At 44.4% G+C, this 24507-nt stretch overlaps 1 long non-coding RNA gene across 1 annotated transcript; it reads right to left on the bottom strand.

Annotated features, from left to right (window-relative positions):
* Window positions 1-10352: 10352 nt before the first annotated feature.
* Window positions 10353-11871, bottom strand: LOC118501915. Its single transcript, XR_004904568.1, has 2 exons — window positions 11780-11871; window positions 10353-10666 (listed from the first exon to the last, which is right to left on the bottom strand). It is a non-coding gene; the product is annotated as an uncharacterized LOC118501915 (long non-coding RNA).
* Between the last annotated feature and the right edge of the window lie 12636 nt (window positions 11872-24507).

Here is a 24507-nt window from a genome sequence, read left to right as displayed (position 1 = left end):
GGATGGGCCAGTTTACAGGAAGATGCTTTTCATCCAAGTTACTATTAATTTTAATTTCCTGAATTTGGAACTTCTGGACATTGGCACTTAATGTGTATGGTAGGTTCATCTATTTGTTATTGCAGTGACTGATAAAAGATTTTCAACTGAGTTTAGAGGTACTGAAGTTCATATGTGAAGTTTACTCACGCTACAGCTTTAAATGAATGGGGTTTCAACGTAGGCAAGAAGTTTCGTGTCTCCAAGTTCAACTCTGACACAGCCGAGCAATTGACATTGGTTAGTGTGTTTTCGCTGAGCGCTTTCTGTCCCCCTTTGTGATATGGAGGAGAGGGAGCCGCCACTCTGCGGAGCTGAGCCAGTTGACCTGGATGTCAGGATGACAGGAATGTGGGGTGACAGGGCCAGGGCTCTGAACACAAACGTTCTGACCCCACATTTTCCTGCTTAAAACATTTGTAATAATGAGAGCTAAAGATTTATGGTAGTTCTTTCATGAGCCTGATACTATTATTACCACTGTAAAGTATTTTGTCATTTAACCTTCACATCAAAAGTGTGAGGTAGGTATCTCCATTTTACAGACGAGCAAGCCAAGGCACAAGTGTTGTTCAACTTGTCCAAGGTCACCTAGCTAGCAAGGGGCAGACCTAGATTTTGAACGAGGCTGTCTGGCTCAGAGCCAGGACTACAAAATACCCCTCCCCACAAGGTCTATATTGGCTTTTTTAAAAAATAAAAATTCAGATTCTGATACTCTGTCTAAAGTGTGAATCCCAGAGTTTTTTTTAAAAGTTTCTGCTTTAAAATGCTAGGCATGCGGTGGAGCCTGAGAGCGCGCTGGTGACAGGGTGAACAGAGCCACACCCGCACTAGCAGGAAAGCTCAGGAGAGACATCTAGGAGAGACGGGGAGTAGAAGCGAGAGTGTTAATACGGGGGAACTACAGCACCTGCGGGAAAGCAGTCAGGGATGCGATTTAATCCAACAGGCTGGAGGCCTAGGCGTCTTGGCTTATGCAGTGTTTGAGCTGGTGCGTGAGTGCCGGACAAGTGCTGTCCAGGGGCTTGTGGGGCTGAATTTCAGGCAGATATTCAGACAGTCTGAAGGCATGATGGCAAACAGTTCTAACTTACTAGAGGAACTGCAAGCAGGGTAATGCAGTCCCTGCGAAGGGATGGTGAGCAGACCCGGATTTGAGAGAGGAAGTACATGTTTAGGAAAAATTCACGGAGGGAATTTAAGAAGCATGGGCTTTATCCTAATGGAAACGGAGGATCTCGGAGGAATTTTTAACCATGGTAGTGAATTTCATCAGCTTTGTATTTTAGTAAGAGTAGCTTGCAGAATGGCGAATAAGTTGTAATGGAGCAAGACCGAAAGCAGAGAGCTCGGTTACAAGGCTAATTCAAAGGCCCCAGCAAGAGACGCTGCTGGTGGCCTCGACTAGGAGGTTGCACTGGGTGGAGAGAGGAGGAGACGGGCCATGGGGATATTTAGAAGGTAGAATTTACAGGTCGTTGTTGTGGATTGGGTGTGAACGATTACAGAGAAGGTGATGTCCAGATTAACCCCCAGGTTTCCAGTGCCGTCAACGGGAGGAGTGGCAGCGCTGTTGACTGAGAACACTAGAGTAGAGAGGGTTTGAGGGGAGGATGGTGAGCCCCATTTTAGCCACAAAACTAAGTGGGCATGTCGTGGTAATAGAGGTCACAACCCCAGGGAGAAGTGGAAGCTGGGAACAGGCACTTTGGAGGCATCCAGTACACACTGTGGGTTATTGGGGGCAACTTTTAGAGATGTTACCCATTCCTTTTTAGAGAGCGACAGAGACGAAATATTTGAAAGGGGCCAAAAAAATGTGGAAATTTAACCAATTCCTATAGACTGTATAATTAACAAATTATAAATGTGGCAATGACCTTTTGTAAATAATTTATGTAAAGATAGTACGTTCCTTATTAGAAAACCTGTTGTGTTTTTGATATTGTGGATAGTTGTTGCATTTTGAATTGCTCATTTTCTCAATGTCATACACCATAAAGGCCAGGGAAGAGTTTCAGTCTCCAAAGACGGGAATTCTGAAGAATAGAGGCGGCGGTTTTCTCCTATTGAAGAGTAGGAGCTAAACTCTCCTTGTGATGACTTTGCTCGCCTGTGGTAATGAGTGAATGACTTTGAATTATACAAAGGTTAATTAACCAGTCGGTCTTGATGAGAGCGTAACTCTGTCGTGGGTCATTTGTGAGACACGGTAAGTGCATGGCACATTTAACTTGCCATTCCTGCTTCAGGCCATCCTTTGTTTTGATCACAACTCTAAATGTACTTCCTGTTAAGTTTTGCCTGTTACCACATGTATGGAGTAGCCAAGTCTAAACTGCTGGATGCATGTCCAGATTAAATGTGTTAAATCCACTCCGAGGCACAAGCTGCTGGAGGGATAGGGGTTTGAAATACCTCTAAAGGAAGATGGCTCTTAGGGGGTCTCTGCAGTAGCAGCCAACGCGACACTGACTGTCCCAAAGCAGCTTCACTAAAAGTCAACCACTCAGCTGATGGCGGTGGAGCGGTGGGGAGGTGCGGTTTGCAAAGGCTAAGGAAGTGCAGAGCAGGCTACAATTCAGAGATGACATTGTAATGTGCTTAAATAGTACATTCTGGACATGACGCCACCCAATGGCACCACAGTTGGCTGTCCGGGCCCCGATGTGCACGGCGTCCAGTGTGCGTGGCATGTCCTGGTGGAGCGGCCTGCCTGGACCGTCACCTGGACTGTCCCCTGGACCGTCACCTGTCCCTTCGTGACAGATTCTGCTTCCAGCGAACTTTTCACCTTCACAAATGAAATACAAAAGAAGTAAAATCTGTTTTTATAAAGTGCTGCCATCAGCTGTGTTGATGATTTTTATAAATGTAGAACGCATAGTTTAGTGAATTAGATTTATGGTTCAGTGGATAAATCCCTAATATACAATTCTGAAAAAATATGTTACATATGAAGAATGTTACTTTATGTATATAGTATAAAGTATACACTGTCTTGCAATACTTTATATAGTTAGAGTTTTTAATCCACTCAGCCAATTATATCTAACTAGAATGGTTGAGAATGTCAATTCAGTTTAAGGTGACAAAATGACATTTGACTGGAATCTATTATAACTGACATTGTGGCTCTTTTGATTTATGTTCAGTGCTGAACACAGACATCATTTATTTTAATATTCTTCTTCTCTGGCAATGTAATAAAAGCCTAGTAAGCCAAGACTTATAAATAAAGCATGTGTTCGTTTCATTAATATTTTCATGATTAGCTGTTTGGGGATTTATGGATATGCTGTGGGGATCTAGGGCTGAGCTAAACTATAACTTCCCCGAGATAGAGCCAGATGCATGTCTTTTTTGTAAATATGAATAACTTGTGCTGATTGCCAAACTTTTTATTATAACCATAAATACTCAAATTCCCTTGTTTTATTAGTTCTCAGATAACAAAACATCAGACTGCTTTATTTAAAGGTGCCTCGTAATGGTTGTGCGGTGGAGAAAAAGGTTTTTCTGTGCTATAAATGTTTTTGTGTGTATGTGTGTGAGGGAAGGGTAGGTAGAGAAGAAACTCCCACTTGTTACTTAAGTTTTGACAACTTTTTATATTCTCAAGTATGTGTGTGCATGTACACATTCACACACTTGCCTAAATCAAAAGCGTTACCTGGTTTAGGTTTATCTTGTGACTGGCTCTTCTTAACCATAGGTGGGCTAAGCATGTAGAGTTATAAATGTGGAGATACTGTGCTATGTCTCCGATAATGTGTGATTTCTCACTTTGATAATTAAGCCCTTGCTTTAATGCATGGAAAAGTTTTCCTCAGATAGTATTCAAATTTTATAAAGACATTCAATTAAATGTCATGCAAAATAAGCATCTTACAATAAATGGCATTCTGTGTTTTTCAAACAGTATTTAATATAAAGATTCTGCTCTGTCGATTTTGATATATTTGGGTCACTTCTGTGTTGTACCAGATGTGCATTTATCAGTGGTGGTCTTATCATTGCATTTCACAGAAGGGAAAATGAGTTTAATTCCCAGCAAAGGCATGGACCCGTCAGAAGGAAAGGTGCTAATTAAGTCACATTGGGCGAAGCACCTGTGTGTCAGTCCCTCTAACCTCTACCTTACATGTGAGGTGAGATCAATGTGAGAATTAAAATAAATAAAGACACTTTGTGTAAAGAACCAGGAGAGAGTGTTTAACAGATGTTAGTCAAGTTAACAAATGTTAGCTGAGCACTTTATTTCCTTATTAGGCTGACCTCTCAACACTAGTTAAACAGACTGTACATTCGAGAGCAAGGTATTTCAGATTGTTTAGAATTGAATCAAGGACTGATAAAATGGATGAATAATTCTTAAATCTTGTTTAAACCTGGCCAAAGGCAAGGTAAACTATTGCAAAAAAAAAATGTTTCTGTGTACTCCAGTGGAATTTATAACGTAAGTTCCATGAGAAATGGGGGACACAGAAATCAATAAACGTTCTGCTGCTTAGTTGTGACCTCCCCTTGTGCTTATTTGCAATCCCCTCATTGTCGAAGCAGGGGTGGCTAAGTTGATGCCTGTGCACATTCTAACATCCCTGCAAAATCGGAGCGGAAGATGCAGTGATTGGAACTGCACCCTCAGGTTCGTGTTTACTCTTGAACACTAGCGGGTCAATTTCAAAAGCCTGGTTAAAAAATTTCAGTGAAAATGAGAGTTTCTCTCAAAAGCAAGTACCTAAGAGAGTTTACCAGGGCATAGTCGAATCTGATACTAATCACCAGGCAATTTGTTTAGCCTTGGAAAAGGGTTAATGGCCAGAATGCCACAAGAGCTTCTATTTTAAGACTTCCATTTCTTGCTGTGAATATCCATCCTACACAGCAGTTTACAGTCTTTAATAGCTGCTTAGGTCATTAGTTTCTCAACTTTAGGGTTTCCTCTTGTATGTGCACTGGCGATAAATTTGTTAGAAAAAGAGAGAATGAGAGGAGTTTCTATTACCTTCCCTGTTAAATCACCAAAAAAGCTGGAAGATAACATAATGCGTCTAGACAATTCTGTTTTTAATACAATGCAACTTCCTGCTCCAAGGGACTGGTGTTCAATTTAGGGAAATTTCACTTGTATATAGTAAAATAAAATTAAGATATGCAGTATTTATAAAGCATTTGTGTGTGTATGTGTGTCTAGCACCATTCAAGGCATGCTGTTTTATATCTTTGTAAAATGACAAGAAATGGGGCATGACGGAGAGCCTGGCTAGCTGTTCATCAAATTCATTTATCTGCTGACTGAGTTCAGAGGTCAATTCCTTCTGCAGTGAAATGTGGCCGCATGACCGAGTTCCCACTGGGGGAAAGTGGATGGAAGTGGTGTTGACCGACCACCTCTGAGGCCTGGCCGCTCAGAGCCTTCTGTTTGTCCTTTACAATCTCTCTTCCCCAGTCTGCCGTGGAGTAAGGGATGCATTTCCCTTGGAAGCCACATTTTGAAATTGTGGGACAACGGGCGGCCTGGGTCCATGAGTGACTTCGTGGCACTTGCGTGAAATTGCACCTCAGCGTGTCTTCTTCCTCGCTGGCAACCTTATTCCTGGGATCTTGGCCCGGCTGGTCGTGGGCGGTGCTTTGGTGGCCCCCGTTTCTCGCCAGCCTTCCCCAGTACTTGGGGAAGGCCGAGAGCTCGGCTTAACTTTGTTTCTCAGAGGCCCCTTTCTCGCTGGATTCTTTCCTTCATGTGTATCTATAAAAAATAAGCAGGTGCCTCCAGGGAGACAGGAAGGAAAATGCCAGGCTCATTTCCAAGAAAATGTCAGGTTCATTTCAGCGACTTTGTCTTTTCGCTGAGACCTTGGCCCCTCAAGTACCTGGGCCTTGATTGTTTCGTAATGCCATCAAAAATCTGTGTTTCTCTTTTGTATTTCTATTTCATTCAAGAGCTCTGGTGGTTTTGGATAGGAAGATTAGACTAAAACAAGCTGCTCTGTCTGTATATCTAGGAGCAGAACTCTTTCAAATATGTGTGACCTTCCTTTGTAGACCGATGGTAATGTACCTTGCTGCTGCTATTATAAAATGCACTTTTTTTACTTGTTTCATCTGTGACAATAAGATTGTGTGCCCCAAACCACTGGCCACTCCAGTGATTGCATAGTCATACTCCTCTTCATCTTCCCCACCATCACCCTGGTTGTGCCCTCTCCCAAAGTTCAACATCTTTGGAAATAACAACCGTCATTTTCAATAATGATGATCCGGAAATACTATGTCTCTATTTGCTGTTACTCAGGAGTTTTGAATATCAGATCTTTGCTTAGCCGCCTAACAATTTCAGATGGAGCATCTCCACTCTGTAGGCGGTAACCTTCCCTCCCTTTGAAGAAGCCTGTAATATTGTTTAGTCCCATAGTATCAGTTATTACTTGGTCTTTAAACATGTATCTTCCAGCACGGCACTCTGCTAGCAGATCCTCCTATAAACGTTCCCAATAAAATGATGAAAATATTTTTATGCTCATGTAAAACTCAGCATGGAAAATTTCCTGGGAAAATTGAAGGCATCAGGGGCCTATCTCTCTCTTTGGTTTCTGTCTCCCCTCCTTTGGTTTGGTAGAGTCTGTGTAATAGATGACTATAACAAAGCTTTTGTGAAATAAATATAACAACACATGTGACTTCTGAATACTGAAGAGCTCTTGGTGAGTCCTAGAAGTATGTTTATGCACCGTTTGCTGCATGTGAAGGATTGTGCCAGGCAGTGAAGATAAAATATTATTTGAAAATTTCGATCTGTTGATTACTCTATCCAGATACATGGATGTGATGTTTTTGTATTTCTTTATTATGTGAAATCCTATACGCTTATTGACGAGTTCTTTAAAGCAAACTATGTACGACGTATTGTTCTTGTTGTCTATCGCGGGCAATGCAACACCCGAAGCTGAAGGCTCGGCTGGGCTGCAGGTCACAGATGGTGGGTGGGCGTGGCCTGCAGGTGATGCTGACCCGCCGCCGGGCCTGTGGACTCTGCAGGACTCGGGTCGCTGCCCTGGGCAACCTGGCCAGCGAGTGGTATGGAGCCCGAGAGCAGGTGTCCTGGGGGAGAGGCGGAAGTGCCGGGCCTGGGACCGCTTCCAGCGTTGGGGCTGCCCTGCCGCGTTCTGCTGCTCAGCGCAGCTCAGCAGACAGAGCCTGCCCCCATCTCCGCCCCCTCCCCCCGCCCCACCCTAATCCAAGATATACATACCCCAGGTCTCCAGGTCACCTTTGAATTTTAGATCAGCAATGAGACATTTTTAGGAAAAGTGTGTCTCCTGTAATATTTGGATATGCTTTTCATAAAAATTGCGTAGTCATTGTTTATCTGAATTTCAAGATTAAGTGGGTGTGCTGCCTTTTTACTCATTAAATTGGGCAGCCCTACACCTGGCTTTCCGTTTCGCGTGGGGTCTTCTCTCGGGCTGCACCTGGCGGCCGGTGCAGAACTGACACAGAACAGGCACGTCTTGACAAAGGTGTGTCATTTCCTCCGTCAGCCTCTTTTACCCCTGACTTTGAGAATGCCCGTGTGAGCCCCGACAGAATGGGGTCAATGCTTCGGTCTCAGATGGCTTTCCCATGAACATGAGCAGTGAACATGAGCTTCCCCACCAAGCATTTAGCTTCCTGGGACTGTCGGGGCCCAAGGGCGGAGGTCAAGGGCAAGCGAGGTTCTGCTGAGAGGGAGAAAAGATCAGGGAGTTGGGATTTGGACGGTTCACATCCCCCGAATGAAGGTGCCATCTGTGTTTTCAGGGGGAAAAGCGAAAGCCCTCAGATGGGTCTTGGTGGGGTAGTGGCCGATGGTCACTGCGGGGGAAGGTGGAGAGTGATACTGGGACAGGTGCCAGCAGTCTTCTCATCTGGTCCTTTTCTCCAGTCTCTGCGGAAGGGCGAAGGCCCGGGAAGTCCCAGAGACATTAGCCCTGGGAAGTGAGGGTTGAAGTTTGCGTGGCCATTGTACCTAGCCCCGGGCTGAAGCCAGGCCAGCCAGGCAGGAGCACTGAGTGAGTGCCGAGAGGAGGACAGAGCGCTGCGTGCTGCGTCCTTCGGGCAAACCAGCCACAGCGGGACTCATTCTCCCAGCAGCTGGCTCTGCCAGATACCGCTCCACGAGACCCGATGTTCGTTTTCAGCTGTGGGAGTCAACGTGCTGAGCCTGGTTTTCTCTGGCAAATTCTGACACGATTGGCCATGTTCTCCGCGTGGCATGGGAACCATGAGAACACATGCTCGCCAGGCAGTCCTGCGGAGTAAAGACTGCCGAGGGCAGGCCCGATCATCACGGCTGTGTAACTGAGGACAGGGAGGCGGCCGGACACCCATGTTCACTGTCAAGGGCAGGACCTTAGCAGAGTATGATGAGCCTGCTGGCAGCTTTTGTGTAATGGGCTTGATGATGTGGGAGGAATATTGAATGTGGAAGTATGAATTTGTATTTTGTTACAGAGTAAGAAGATGGGTCCCGGTGGTGCTGTGTGACAGCATCCCCAGCCACGAATGAGAAATCCCATGAGCATCGCTTCAGACTTCCTCTCAACCGGCACATCCCTCCCGCCACACCAGGTAAGGCCACAGGATGTCATCTTTCATGCCAGGTGAGGCCACAGGACTTCCTCCTTCACACCACAAAAGTACCTCCTTGAGGAAGGGGAAGACGTAATTTGTGTTAGGCTCTGTGATTGGAAGCTTAATCTGAGGGGGGATTCTTAAATTGTTTACTGTGAGAGTGTTAGTAGAAAAATAAGGAAAGGAAAAAATGCAAAACAAAAAAAAATCCTGAGGGAACTCTGGAGATGAATCAGAGCTGAATCAAGTCTCGGGTATAATTCAACTTTGAAGCTGGCGAGGTCCTATCAGTTGAACTGCTGGGAAGGGGACACGGAGGGATGGTTTACGTGCAAGGCATCTCCCCAGGGCTCAGGTCAATTTTCTCTTCTTAGAAAATAAGTATCATCTTTCCCCAGTTTTCTGTAATATTGGCTGTCCCACTTACTTGCAGGATATAAGAACTCAGCCAAACTTGGTGAAAAAATGTGGTCACATAAAACGAAAAATTTGAAAAATGTTCTCTTTTATGAACACAGGTGCAATTTGTGGAACTTGTAAAGTTTTTTTTGGTTTATGTTGTCTTTTAGGAGCTTTATGGTTTTGTCTTTTTACATTTATTCATGCCATACACAAAAATCAATCTCAGGTGGGTTAAAAACAATTTCGTGTTTCCATGTGGGTAATTCACTAGGTCGAATGCTATTGATCGTGTTGCAGTGTATGTGTGGGTCCTCTTACTGGGCTCTCTGTTCTGCTGCGTTGGCTTACTGGTCTGTCTCTACAGCGACGGCATTTTGGATTTGTTTCTGTGGTGCAGGACCTACTGTAGGTCTCTTCAATTAATCTATTAATTGCTGAGTCACTTTCTAACATTATACCAAACTTGGATGTATCTTGGGAATTCAATTTGTTCGTGGTTATGTCTTAATTTTATATACAATTGAAAGATTTACCTTCCTGATTACTCAGGATTTTGTTTCCATGTTTATGAATGGAATTTGTCTGTTGTTTCAATCTTAAATGCTTGTTATGGTGTTCTTAAGATTATAAAAACTCAGAGAAAAGGAAAAAAGAGAAAAATATCTTCAACGCCATGTATGGAGCCAGCATAAATTTGCAACTATAATTTACTGGATTACCAAATAATCACAAGAAATACCATGTAGGGTGAAAGAAAGATATTTAATGATTGATTCAGTATTAAATGGTCATTATTCTGTTCAAGTTGTCAATGTTGTATTCGGTCCATATTGATGCATTTTATGTCTCTAGGAAGTTGTCCATTTCTTACTGCTTTTCAAATTTATTAGAATACATGTTTTCTTTGTCTATGATAGGAGTGATATTTTTAAAACTTTGAAAGTTTAGAGAAACTTATATAAATTTTTCTAAATCTTAAAACGCGCTTAAAACAGTGTTTGAGGAATATGTTCTTTTTAAGCCTATTGTGCTTATTAATTTGGCTTTTAAGTTTTCCTAAAGACTTTCTGGCTTGGGGGACGGGTCCGTGTGAGAAAGCTGTGTTCGAATCTCACTCTACCATCTTCTTCTGGGCTCCGTGCAAGGTCTGTTCAGTGGCCTCGCGCATGGTCCTCGTCTTAGCTGGCTTCCTCGTCTCTCGTCACTCACCTAAGCTACCTGAAGTGGAAGCAGGGAAAGCCAGGGTTTCGGGCCACCTGTCACTACCAGAACCGATGAGCAGAGACAAGGATCCCATCTTTATAGGCGCTTTACTCAGATGCTGGCGATCTGAGAGGACGGCAAGTGGTGTGAGTTAAAAGAATGTCTTCTGTCTTCACTTTATTTCAAGCTGACCATTTTTATAAGGAGAAACATAGTGTAGGTAAGGGGTTTGGGGTTCAGGGGAAAGGTTAATCAGACACAAGCAGCAGGCTGGCAATTTCTCCAGCATCCTTTCTTCTGCTGACCGGCGGCTCTATCTGTGTCCTGGGCATGTGTGTGCTGGGCGGTGGCAGTCTCTCCCTGGAGCGCAGTGGCTCAGATCCCATCCTGATGGCCTGCAGTCCTCCTGGGGCACAAAGGTGGAGTTGCCGTGGTCTCCTGGAGTCAGGGTGGGTCGTACCTTCAGTTCCTGAAACAATAGCTTTTTTTTTACAGGCATCAGTTACAAAGCTTATTAGCTGTAACTTAAAACTAAAAAATTTCCAACTCTCGAGTTCCCCCATCAAAATCGCTTGCCAACCTGCTTGCATTCCTCAGCAAAACATTTCCTCTTACCCCAGATCTCCTCGCCAAAATTCAAATACCCTTTTCAGGAAAGCATGCCCAGCTTCTTATTACAAATAAACAAAAGCAGAGCTGGGTCGGGAGGCTGAGAGCTAGTCTCGCACTGAAGTTTCCCTGGCAGCTTTGGAAGCGGAGCGCAGCCGGCGGCCCTGCCCGGGCACGTGCTGCGTGCGGCCTGGCCCCGGCTTCTGGCTGCAGCACCGCGTGCCGCCGTCCGGGCTCGCCTCCTTTGCTCTGTGCCAGTTGCAACAGCTGCTGCTGTTTGCAGCCTGCTTTTCCGGAAGTTTCTGAGACTCACGATGGCAACTGAAGTGAGCAAGAGCTGTGGTGATTTCAGGGGGGCTGGTAAGTGAACCCGAGACAGCAAGACTTGGGGGGTTTCGCTAATGCTCTCAGCACTCTGCAGCGGCCCCCAGGGGGGCGGATTTCTAGAATCCCACCCTCCGGGGTGCAGAGGAGGGTGCGGGGGGTGGAGGAACCCCGCTCCATCCATAACTTGGCCTCTCTCCCTTCACCCTGTACACCACTGTTTCAAATGTTACTGATGAGCTGCAATTCAAAAGCTCTACTGCAGTGCAATATACTGGTCTTACCTTATTTCACTGTCTCTTTTTTAGCACTGTAGTACACACTTTATTAAAATACACAATGAAGTATCTGTCAAGCTTGAAACACAGGGGTGCACAGTGTAAAAAGGAAATTTTCTCTCCCTTTATCTGGGTGGGAATTACACTTCCCCGGGCTTCCCTGTGCCCCGTCCCCAGTGAATCCCTGCACCCACTGGCCGTCGGAGTGACCATGGTTCTGAATTTCATTACCACAACTAGCTTTGTCTGTTCTTCTGTTTTGTGTAAATGGAACGTAGAGTATTATTTTAGTGTGTGAAATTACTTACCCACATAAAACCGTAGTCCTTTTACTTTGTTAGCCATGTACATTTGTTGTGTTTATTGTAATGGAAACATATCCCAAGACCACAGCCTTTCTCTAGGATTGCACGGGAAAGTATATGCCTGTATTTACTGAACAGAGCATTTCTGTAAACCCGGTTTTAGCTTTGTTCGATGTTTCTCCATTTTCCCATTTTCACACAAGAACAGAGTTGCCATTGAAAAAGAAAGTGCCTTGAATAATATTATATAACTTGAGAGCCTCAAGGCAAAAATGAAACATAAATAGGAAAATACACTTATGAATTTGATTGATTTGGCACAAATTTGTCCAAACTCATTTCTAACTCTGGACTTTCCCGGGAAGGATAGAAAGTGGAGGAGCCAGGGTCTGGACTTCAAGCTCTTAAAGCTGTAAACACTTTCTGACACGTAAGACTGTTGGCTGGTTTGGTGTGCAGGCCGGTTGACATACATTATAAGGATAAATCCCCCAAAGAGTCCTTCCCTCCAACTTCTGTGCGGCACTTCTGTGGGGTCACGCTTTGGTCCTCTTTAACGGGGACGTCTCCCTCTGTCTGGGACGTTCAGGGTGGCCAGGGCCCCTCTGAAGATCACGTGACTAGATGAATGTCCCTGCCTTTGGGTCTGCCTGGTGCCGTCCCACAAGTCCCTCCAGGTGGTGCATCTCTGCCAGGAACGCCTCCGAAGCGATGTCGTGCTCCCCTTGCGTTTAGTTAGCTGGCGAACTGTGTGCTTGGGTTTCCAGATGACTGACATGGAGCACTGTATACGTTAGATGGGAGGAATGAATATTGTTAAAATGTTCATTTTACCCAAAGCCATCTATAGATTCAATGCAATACCCAAGTATTCAAGTACTTGAAGGCAAAGTCTTGTACTCAATGTATAAGTTCTGCACAATTATAAGAGAAAAAACTATTTAATATGAAATAACATATTAAAGACAACATTGATGTAGGTAGTGACAGACATAATTCACCCTGTAATACCTATGAGTTAACCGACTATTGTAAGAATACATTTTTTCTGCACCTTACTTCAGCAATACCATAAGGAGCAAAAATACAGTCTATGTGTTACTATGTTAATACAGTATAGTATTGTAGAGCAGTCATGCGCTTCATGCAAGGCTTCCGGGAGTGTCAGAGAAGCAGCAACCGTCCTGGAGCATACCCTATCGCCCCCGGCCCGAAGAACAATCTCCCAGGTTCCCCTTGTCCCAGAGAAACGAGTGTGCTAAACCCACCTCCAGAGGCAGGAAGTCAGCCCTCACCTGGGAGGGTGACGTCACCCATAACGGAAGCTGGCTATCTGGTTTTAACGGGAGCAGGGAGACAGGGTGGGGCCTGGGCAGAGGGTTGCAGCAACTGTAAGATGATTAGCAAGAAAACAAATGCAATCAGACAGTGGGTGGGAAGCTACCTCTGAGGCACTGTTACTACTACTCTGAGGATCACAGAGACGGAGCTGGGAAGTGCGAAGGGCCGGCAGGTGGAACCTGTTCGCTGTAGTTCCCACAGTAAGCCAGGATCTGCCGCAGGGCTGGTTCAGACCTGCAGCCTCTGAGTTTGAGAGCAAAGTGGGTGAATTCAGGGGCACCGGGGCCTGAGCACTCGGGGAGTTGCCGATGCAACTCCTCACGTCACCCTCTCCAGTCAGGGTCAGGCGGCGTTGGTTGCTAGGCAGGACTGACGTCAGCGTGGCTGGGATGGACTGGATGGGTGATCTGCAGTAGGCGGGGGAAGTCCCGGACCACCTGCCGGGAGAAGTCCTGCTTGTGGGGGGAGGTCGGGTGTCTGTCCTGCAGGCCTTGAACCCACTGGATAAGGCCCATCAATATTACGGAGATCAATCTGCTTAACTCCAATCTGCCAACTGAAGTAGTAATCTCCTCACGCCGTCCGTACAGGAACATTCAGAATAATGTTGGACCTAATGTCTAGCAGGGGTGTCCAACCTGCACCCGCAGGTCGCATGCGGCTAAGAACGGCCGTACCTGGGGCCCAATTCAAAACCATAAATTTGCTTAAAACATTATGAGAGCTTTTTGATTATGTGTTGCAATGTATTGAATGTGTAGCCCAAGAGAACTCCTCTTCTTCCAGTGTGGTCCAGAGACACCAAAAGGTTGGCCACCCCTGGTAGGCAGTGTAGCCCAAGGCAGTTGTCTTTTTTTTTTTTCCCTCCTCCTAGGAAGTACTTATTTTGGGGAAAAGTTATGGGATGGTGGGAAAGGGTAGTTTTAAAAAAACCCAACAACTTTCGATGCTTGGACTGTTAAGTGAAAAGGCAGTGTGAGAAGTGGGAATTCACGGGGCTCCTCTTGGACAGTCATGTTCTCGCTGTGGTGTGATCTGACCTGTAAGTCTTATCAAGCCTTTTCCTTTGATTTCCCTGCTCAGTGTCATCCCAACACATTAACTGGAAGGAAATTGAAGGGTTTCATTGGCAGGAAATGAAGGGTTTTATAGAATAAGAAATGTAATGAAAGACTAATAAGTAACTATTTATGTTGAACACCACTGTTGCTGAAACATAACGCCGAATAAAAATTACGTTAATTTTCAAGACGACGTTCTTCTAAATGAAATTTTGTATTAGACAACTAATTCCTGTAGTTACTCTAGGTGGCGATGACTGTCTGAAGACTTTTGGGGTGAGGAGGACATGGGGCTGTTTTTTACATTTTCCACTTTTTATTCTTCTTCCTGCAATTGCGGGCCAGACCTGGAAGTGGCCTGAGACCTTTGGGTCCTGTCCAGCAGAATGTGGGTCAATCACATGGACATACGAAGTTTAGGAAAACTGCAAAAAGGTTTGTTTACCTGGGCGGTTGCTACCCACACGAACTGTACATAGTGAATAGAGAAAAGGTTTTGGTAGACAGCTAGGCATCTGAGATTTAGAAATATATAGACTCAATTCATACTGTCTCCTCAGAAGATACAGCTATTAGAATATGTGGTTAGATAGTACATTTTCATTCAGACAGGGCATATTTGAAAGATTTCTTTACCTGAAGGGAATGGTTGGAGTAGTTACCTACCAACTAGGAAAAAACAGTGCCCAAGAAGAAAATGAGAATGTCAGTATCTCCAGCAGTTGAAGAACCTGTACAGACCAGTAGAATTAAACATGCAGTCCCCTTGATAGACATATCGTTACAAGAAAATTGGTGCATCAAACATCACCAATGTGTGACTTTAAAAAAAATAAAGTTGTTACTGGAAAATGGGGCATATCGGCAGCCAAGTGGGATGCTCTGTTTCTTTGTGCTATAGACCAAACAGGGGGGCTCTGTCTGTGGAGGGTGGTCTGCATCCTTCCGGCATTGCGTTGATTGGGTGGGTAAACCTGCGTGATTCTTCAAAACAAAGCACTTGCCATTGGACACGTCAGAAGGAAACACTGTCCTAAGCACACCTAGTGCCTTGAATCGGCAAGTCAGAGACGGTCTCGAGACGTTTGCCTTGAGAAAGAAGCAGAGAGAGACTAAGCCAGTGAAACTAGGCCAGCTGGCTTAGGCAGTAGTTTCAAATAACAAACATTTTGAATATAGGTAAAAAGGATACTTATTTTACCACTCTTTACTTTAGAAACTTCACAAAGTAAAGAGCAATAAGATTGAGAATGTTCAGTTAACTAACATTTCTTTTTTTCACCCATTTCTGTGAGACGATCGATAGTCCTGAAATACACAAATGCTCTGCTGCGTGAAACGGGCATCACTTGTGTTCCCACGGCTGAGATCACATCCAAATGGAAAAAAAAGGAAACAACTGAAGATGATATTGAAGGTGATTTCAGTTTCTTTTGTAAGAAACTTTCATATCCACAGGAAATTTATTAAGATAGGGACAATGAGTATGATACTAATTTTTGTGCCTTCAGTCAATCTATTGATTGGGAGCACAGGACGAGTGTAAAGATTTATTACCAGGGGGCTGACAATGAAAAGGCAGATGTGCTCATGCAAAAATCGAAGAAAATGATCTGATGTGCTAAGGAAGCGGAACACCCCTTCAGCGGAGCCGAAAAATTAAACATTGATTAATGCAAATAACATAATGAGGGAACTTGCCTACCTTTGCCTCTTTCAGAGATGCAAGAAAAAAAGTAAATTTGACATTATTTGTGAAAATGACATACAGAAGTTGTATATTTGTAATTTGAACAGGCAAGACTAAGTGAACCAGCAACTATTTGCTATTGTGTTAATTTTAATCAATGACTATACAGGAATGTGAGGATGTCTAGGTGACATTTTTTTCTTGTTTAAAGAATTGAGAGTTCTATTTTGGAGACTTCATAATATTGCATTATGGCGTATGAATCACACACAGTAGTTTTAAGTGCGATTGTGAAATCTCTAATAGAAGGGACTGCACCAAAGGATAAAGAGCAAGACATTCACTGCTGGCTCCGTGGAAACACTAATTAAACTGTGACTTCCACGCAACCAAGGAATCTAGACTCAGAAAAGATATGTTCAATAGTCAAAGTGAGGAAAAAACGAAAAAAAAAAATCACTGGCGAAGTAGTTGCCTGTTCGTACAGAAGCTGGAGTGTAGGACAAGGGAAGGTGTTGTTGGTAGACCAGCTCTATTCTCTCCACCTGTTTTTAACCCAGGAAAAGCATCGTAATGGGGAGAGTCCTTAGAGGGCAGAATATGCATGGGATCCGATTTTTACGGCAGCAGACGGCATTAACTGAACCGAGATCAACACGAACCATCGCGCAAAGTACCCAAGCATGACAAGCTGCTCTGACACCCAACGACTTTTGTCTGGGTGACTGCTCGTCCTGAGGGGTGAAAGCCAAATGCAGAATTCTCAGCATTGTCTTCTTGATGTCGCGATCCCAGATCAATACCTGTCTGATTGCCTGCATCGCTGAGGAGCGAACATCTGGTACAGCTGTTGGCTCAGCAGTTGCTCAGCTGAGATGGAGTGACTGCAAATAAGTCCCGACACGGAGCACACACAGACACTGGAGAAAAGGGAGGAGTGAGAAACACAATAAAAAATCAGGTGAATAACCATTTGGAAAAGAAGATTTTTCCCTTAGCTTTTGTCAAGGGTATGGAGATATATTTGTGAGAAACGTTTTCTGCTACCCAGTCAGGAAGTGAGTGTGTTGAGGTTTTTTTTTTAAAAATGTAATATATTAGAAGGCTGCAATAGTTATTTTTAAAAAAGAGATGTACCAACATAAAATCAAATTTGTTGGATACCGGAGATTCTTCAGAGAGAATCCTGAAGGCAGGCATTCCATGCTTCATACTTACATGCAACCTTTTAGGATATAGAACACCGATTGTTATTCATTTGAAGGATGGATGGGAGTTCCGGTTTGACCTGGTGATGGAGAAAGATCCTAAACACACCCCTTTGCGTGACGTACAGAATTGACAACTACGTAAGGAATAGCCTCTCCTACCTGCTTCAGTGTAATTTCCCCGCCCCCCCTCATTCAACAGGTGTGTAGGAGTTACTCAGCTGTTTTCTATTTTTTGCACCCCACACAATCCTGCCATAAACCCCACCCCTGGAGTAAAAGTTCAGGTGGCTGGGGTTTAAACCCTTTCAATTCTCAGAGTTGCACCTGAGAGATGAGATCCCAAAACATTTCAGTGTGAAAGCCGATGGAGCTTGCAGCCCCCAGACCCCCAGGGCTGCAGTGAACTGAGAACCAGCCCTTTGGAGTGTCACACGGACACACAGCCATCTGGAAGGGGCTCATTTGCTTACCTAATTTAAGACGCACCCGCCAGCCTCACCTGTTGAGATGCTCTGAGCATGGAGGCCAGCAGGCACTCTCTGGGTGCTCTCCCTCTGCCTGGCTCCCCAGTATCTCCTGGAAAGATCTCGTAGCCTTGTCAGAACCCCAGGTTTTGCAGCTGCTACCCAGGGGACACTTGTACACTGCTTGGCACTGGTGGCCAGGAGGCGGAGCTTATGCTCAGGGGTCCTACAGGGCTACAGCACACTGACACAGAGTTCTTCACCAGCTACAACCCCCACCAGGGCACAGCAAGAAGCAACAAACAGAAATGCTCAGGCTTTCCATGCAACAGGCCTATTAGCCGATCCCCATAGCTGAGCCCCAAGAGGCAGGCTTCTAGTTAAACACACGTCTGAAGGTCAACTGTAATCCTCTTCAGAGACAAAAGCCAGAGCACCGGACACATGCACGAGATCCCCTTCTGGAGATACTAGCACTTGGGATTCCACGTGTGGCTGCCCCCCAGGAAGCACCCCTGGATTGCCTGGCCGTGATGGCCCCATGGGACTCTAACACAGGGAGAGACAGTCTTTGCTGTCCGCATTCCGTCAGCCAGCTGAGACACAGCCCCAGTGCTCCTGGGAAAAAGCCTGTTTGCTGGTCCTCGAACTTCTGCCAGGGAGGCAGGCTTTTGGTCTGGCACCCATCCGAGGGCCTACTCGGCTGCTCTCTGGGGACGGAGCCCAGCGGACATTGTCTTGGTGCTCTCCCTCGCCGCGTCTGGTCTGTGTGTCCCAGACAGGGGCTCGTGCACTGTCTGGCACTCTGATTTTTGGGGCTGCCCCAGGGAGCACTTTTAGATCACCTTGCGCGTGTGGCCAGGGAGACTTGCGCAGTCCGGTGGGAGGGCAGGTGCATCTGCGTGCTTCAAAATTGCTGCCAAGGGGTCTGGCTCCCAGTCCACCTGAATCTGGGTGCTGACTGAGACCCTTCCCTTGGGTTTGGTGCAGCCTTGGTTGCCGAGAGCCCGTGAGACCAACCAGGCGGCTTGGACAGGAGCCACAGTGGGAGAGAGAACCAAAAGCTAGGGCAGGGGTGAAGGCTAAGGGAGCGGCCTCCTTCCCATAGGAGATGAACCGTAAGCCTGGGGAGACGGCTGTGTTATCTAATGCACGGAAACGAACACCACCAAAAAGGGAGTGCAGCAAAACGAAGAAACAAGGGAATATGTTCCAAATATAAGAGTGTAGACCAAAAAGGGGTTCTACAAAAAGTAACCTCCAGGGTGATCTGATCATACAGTTCTAACTGGGCAAGTCGTGGTGGGTAGTCCCACGCCAGAGTGTGACTTCTGCACTAACAGGAGATCTCTTCCTTGGGCACATCAGCCCCGTCCGTCGTCTCTGTGCGGCTGGGTTAAGACACCTTTGCAATGCGTCCGTCCAGACCCCTCCTTCTGAGGTGCAGGAGAGTGCAGAATCTCACCTGTCCTGCAACCCAGGTCACGTCTTGCTCTGTCCCACCTTCATGCAATCTTCCTCAGTTCCCTCTTTAACCTCAAATGCATAACAGGGACTGCAAACTGTTGTTCTCAGAAGCATTTTTCTCAGTCTGTTGAGATCGTGCTGCCAGGTCTGTCCTCTGTTTGATGCCAACACATTTTCATAAAAACTCTCGACAGGCTTGGATGCCCTTATGGGGACCCGACCTCGCAGTCCCCAGACGAGATGAATCTGGCCAGAAATTATTCGGGGGCGGGGAATACAAAGCTGTGTTAGCTTTTTCCCGTCCAGGTATGAAAAATGTGGCTCTGGTATGTCTAACCTCCGAAAGAGTGACTCTTTGGCTTTTGCTCTGCCTTTCTGCTTGTCCAAACCCTATTTCCTGCCAATCCTATGCCAAGCCCGGCTCGGCTCCAGGCGGCATGGCTGCCAGGTCTGAGCTGTTGTACCTGCTTGCACGGCAGGACCATAGGGTCCGTTTTCAACAGGGTGGGACCGTGGCAGTCAGCCGGCCACTGGGGTCCCCATGGTCTTCTGCTCCTGTGTGGGAGCCCGGCTCTACCTCCGGAGCCCCGTCTTGGTAGTGAGCTCAGAAGCTCTGCACCCACACGTGTGAGCTTTCCCTCCTCCACTATCCAGAGTGTTTTTGTTCCCCATTATATAAATACTCATGACAGGACTGTCATTTAGCAGATATTTAGGAAGCAAAAAAAAAAAAATCAAGTACTGTGCTAATCATTAAGGGCAGAAAGATAACTAAAATTGTCTCCCTGCTTTCAAAACCTTCAGATAATAAAATGATCCTTAGTGATCTTTTCTGGCTACAGTCATGCACCACTTAACGACAGGTATGTTCTGAGACATGCGCCATTACGAGACTTTGTCCCTGTGGGAACTTGTACAACCCCAGATCACGTGGCCTGCCGCACACCCAGGCCTTGCAGGATGCCACTGTCAGATATGTGGTCTGTCGTTGACCGACGTGTCGTTATGCAGTGCGTGACTGTACTTTCATTGTTGTTCATATCCCTCGGGGAACAGGGATCCAGGGCCAGAAACTCCAGATTTTTTACCATAGGCGGTCAGGGGGATGTCATCGGCCATGAACTTCAACAAAGTCATAATACAAATAACAGCCAATGTTTATCGAGAGTGTGCATTACCAGAAGTGTTTTACGTATATGAACTCGTTTGCTTCACAGAACAATCGTAAATGTGTGGTGCCAGTTATTTCTGTCTTACTGGTGAAATGCAGTTTTACAGAAATTAACCCAGGTTGCATAGCTAGTAAATTCGAGCTCTATTTTGAATTCAGCTTTCTGGTGCTGAAAGGATCACATGCACACATGCTCACTAGTGAGAGACACAAACACACACAGACATTGCTAGACTTTTAGAATGCTAGAATATTGCCCTACCAAGCCATCACATTGCTGCCTTACTGAAGGAAAACATCAAACCACAGGAGAACATCAAACCACAGGAGAAGAGAGCAAGAGAAGAAGAAGAAAAAAAAAACAGAACTACAAAAAGAACCAAAAACACAGTTACCAAGATGGCAATAAATAAATATTTATCAATAATCACTTTAAATGTCAATGGACTAAATTCTCTAATAAAAAGACAGAGGATGGCTAAATAAATAAGACCTATCTAGATCGTAAGTGAGTCTCTCGTAGATGGCATGGAAAGAAACACTCAGACTGAAAGGGGTGGAAAATCATATTCCCTGAAAATGGCATGAAGGGCATTACATGATAATAAAGAGGTCAACCAAAAAACGGACCTAATACTTGTAAATATTTACGCGCCCAACAGTGAAGCACTTAAATGCATAAAGCAGATATTAACAGAGCTGTGATAGCAAGGACTTGACTATCCAATTACATCAATGGATAGTTACCCAGACAGAGAATCAATGAGGAAGCGCTGGCCTTAAACAATACTTCAGACCAGGTGAGGTACAGAACATTTTACCCAGAAACCACAGGGCACATGCAACATTCTCCAGGCCAGAGTACGTGTGAGGACACACAGCAAGTCCCATTCAATTCAAGAAGATTGAAACCACATCAACACCTGTTCCCGCCACCAAGACCAAATGACATGCCACTAAATAACTAATGGGTCAACAAAGATTCAGTGGGATAGTAAAACACACCTCGAGACAAGTGATAATAAAAAATACCACCTTGTAAAATCTAGGGAACACAACAAAAGCAGTTCTAAGAGGAACATTCGTAGTGAAACAGGCCAACCTCAAGAAGTAAAATCCCAAATAAACAATCTAATTCTAATAGACTAAAAAAATAAAAGACCAATAAATATGAGTTGGTTCTTTGGAATGGTGAAATTGATAGACCTTTAGCTAGACTGACCAAGGAAAAAAGGGCCCAAATCAGTGAAATCAGAAATGAAAGGGGAGAAATCACAACTGATATCACAGAAATATGTACAAAGGATCCTAAGAGACTGGTATGAAAAATCATCTATTTCTTCTAGAACTGCCAATTTGTTAGCATATAAATTCCTAGAAGCACAACTTTCCAAGACTGAATCAGGACAAAACATAATAAAATTGAACCAGTAATGTAAAAATGCAAAAAAAAAAAAAAAAAAAAAAAAAAAAAACCACACAAAGGTCCAGGATCAGACAGCTTCACAGGCAGATTTTACCAAACACTGAAAAAAGAGTCAGTACCTATCCTTCTCAAATTATTAAAAAAAAAAAAACTGAAGAAGAAACACTTCTAAACCCATTCTATGAAACCAGCATTACCCTGATACCAAAACCAAGGACAACACACACACACACACACTATAGGCCAATCAGAAACTAAAAATCATATGATCGTCTGAATAGATGCAGAAAAAGTATCTGACAAAATTCAACATCCACTTGTAAGAGAACCTCTCAACAAGATGGGCATAAGAAGGGATGCACCCCAACATGAAAAATGTGCGCAGCATCAACATTCCCCTGACGTGTGGCCGAGAAAGCGCGGACACGCGAAAGCCGGCACACGGCACGCACACACAGGGACTGTTGCCCTGGGTCTGCACGTCCGTGTCCCAGTCTGAGGATGAACTCTTCCACAGCCTGCTTATCCTTACATCGACAATTAGACTTTCTCCAATCAAGTATCAGGCTTGACGCAAGAAAGTAAATTTCTTAAATGGCGTGATGTTGCCGTCGGTTAGGTGTGATGTGTTAACCCTGTGAGTATGAATTTTGCTGATGTGACCCACATCACATCATAAGGTGCCCACACCTCACTTAGGAAATTAGGAAGCAGGGCATTTCATGAACTCCTTCTGTTTCAGTACTGGAAAAGAACAATTTCAGGATATAATGGCTATGTTTTGTACAGGGATTATTTCAAAATACCAGGTACGTACAAGTATAAAGCATTTACTATAATTTGCAAAGGAGCTTTTTTATATTTTCTTTACATACTCTTTTTACTAGGAACTTATTACGTTTCAATGGCTATAAGCCAGGGTCCCTGTGTAGGGGCATTACTACTTTTAGCTCCTGTAGCTGTCCGGGGCTCAGCCCCATGCTTTATAGGTTACTTCTTACAGCGTTGTCGGGATTGACCAGGGTCGCCCAAAGTCTGCGGCCTGACACATTCTGTGTATTAGCCCTGTCAATATGGTGCACGGGTTTGAATCACAGATCGACTGAAATTCCTGAACTTGTGAGCTTTGGAAGGAATCAGAACTTCCTAACCTCAATTTTCTATGATCTCTAGAAAACACATTGTGGTGCTTATGCACCTTATATTTCAGACTATAAGACTCACTCCCCACCCCCCACCCCCACTGGAATAATGGCTGTTAATGCTGCTGTTGAGTTCTGTTTACATTTACACTGCTGAAATATCATGTTATTTATGTTATTAAATATTTTACCACATTTTTTGCTTCAAAAAAATTTTTTCCCTATTTTCATCCTCTAAAACGCAGGCGTGTCTTATAGTCCAAAAAATAGGATAGTTTTCTCTCTGAAAGTTATTTCTTTGGCCCATTCCCCTCATCCTCCCCCAGACGTTTATCCCTGCATCACTGAAGTGTGGCACTTCAGATGGAGCGCCGCGCTACATGGCCTTTAAATATAAACGTGACCTTGGCAGTTGTTGCTCTAGCACTCATTGCTCTAGCACTCATTGCTACTCAGTGTAGGTGAGGAAGAGGTTTGGTCTGCTCAACTTCGGGATGCCTAAAACAAGTACTCAGGATGCACAGAAATTCTGACAGCATTAGATGATTTTAACGCATATGTGTTAGGACCCACATTTTAAGTTTGTTAGATATTCTGGAGAAAATGATAAACATCTAAAAAATGCAGAACATGCTAAGAAAACCATGAGAAAGAATAGAAAGTCATACAACGTTTTTGTCAAAAAAAAAGTTCAAAGGTTCAATTCAACACTGTAATACACAACCAATTGTGGAAATAGGCTCTGTAAGTTCATAGTTACCAGGAAAATGTTACATAGGAGGTTTGATTCTTGGCCTTTAACATCTGACAAGTGCTTTGTGGCTATGTGGACAGTCTCATAACTTATTATTTGGGAATGAAACTGGCTCCTGCCTTTAGACTTTCTCCACATACTGGACAATGCGGTTGTGGTTGGCCCGGATGCTACCTATCACTTTCTTATGAGGACTTATTATAGGTATGTTGGCAGAAATAGAGGTGTCCTGCAATTTGCAATTAAATGGCTTGCTTTGTAAATAGGAAAAGAAGTGAGCAACCCAATGGATGTGACACACGCCTCAAGAAATCCTCAACATCGGCTACAAGGTTTGGCAAGCTCAGGTTTCAGACAGCAGCACTCTATCATTTGCATGTAATTTTCATAGCCTCAGCAGCCCAGCCTGAAATGCTGTGCAGCACAGCACAGCACACTAGGGTCTCCAGGAATGCACAACGAAATCCAATGTAGGATTCTTTTTGTTGTTACTTAACCTTAGATGAGAATAGCCTGTAAACTTTCACAGGCAAGGCATGTGACAGTGATTGAAAACATTTAAAAATTGAACTTTTTTTCCCCAGATATGTAACGAACTCTTTAATATTTGCTTTCGTAAATGCTTGGTATAGCTTAATTCCCCTTTAATAAGATAATGAGCCTATTCTGAACATCTCCCCTGGTTTGTTTCTCATTAATAGAGCTCCTGAACCATCTGCTGTGGACTGTATATCCAAGAGCCTGTCCTTTGCACAGAGTAATGAAGAGCCATCTGTCTCAGTTTTACAGCCATTAGAATTGTGCTACCAGTGAATGAGATTTAAGGTTTTCCTAGCATTAGAAAGTATAACCTATTTTACCACTAAGTTTTGGAAAATAAGATTACTTTCTAAAGGGGAGGACAGAATTTTATTTTTTTAAATATCCTAATTGCCTTTTAGCTCTTAATATCTCCCCTAAAAGGAACCTAATTATTTTTAGGCTCTTAGTGCCTCCCCTATATT

Source organism: Phyllostomus discolor, chromosome 8 (genome assembly GCF_004126475.2).
Source record: "Phyllostomus discolor isolate MPI-MPIP mPhyDis1 chromosome 8, mPhyDis1.pri.v3, whole genome shotgun sequence".
NCBI lineage: Eukaryota > Metazoa > Chordata > Mammalia > Chiroptera > Phyllostomidae > Phyllostomus > Phyllostomus discolor.
Note: the sequence above shows the minus strand (reverse complement) of the source record. Positions and strands in the feature narration are given on the sequence as shown.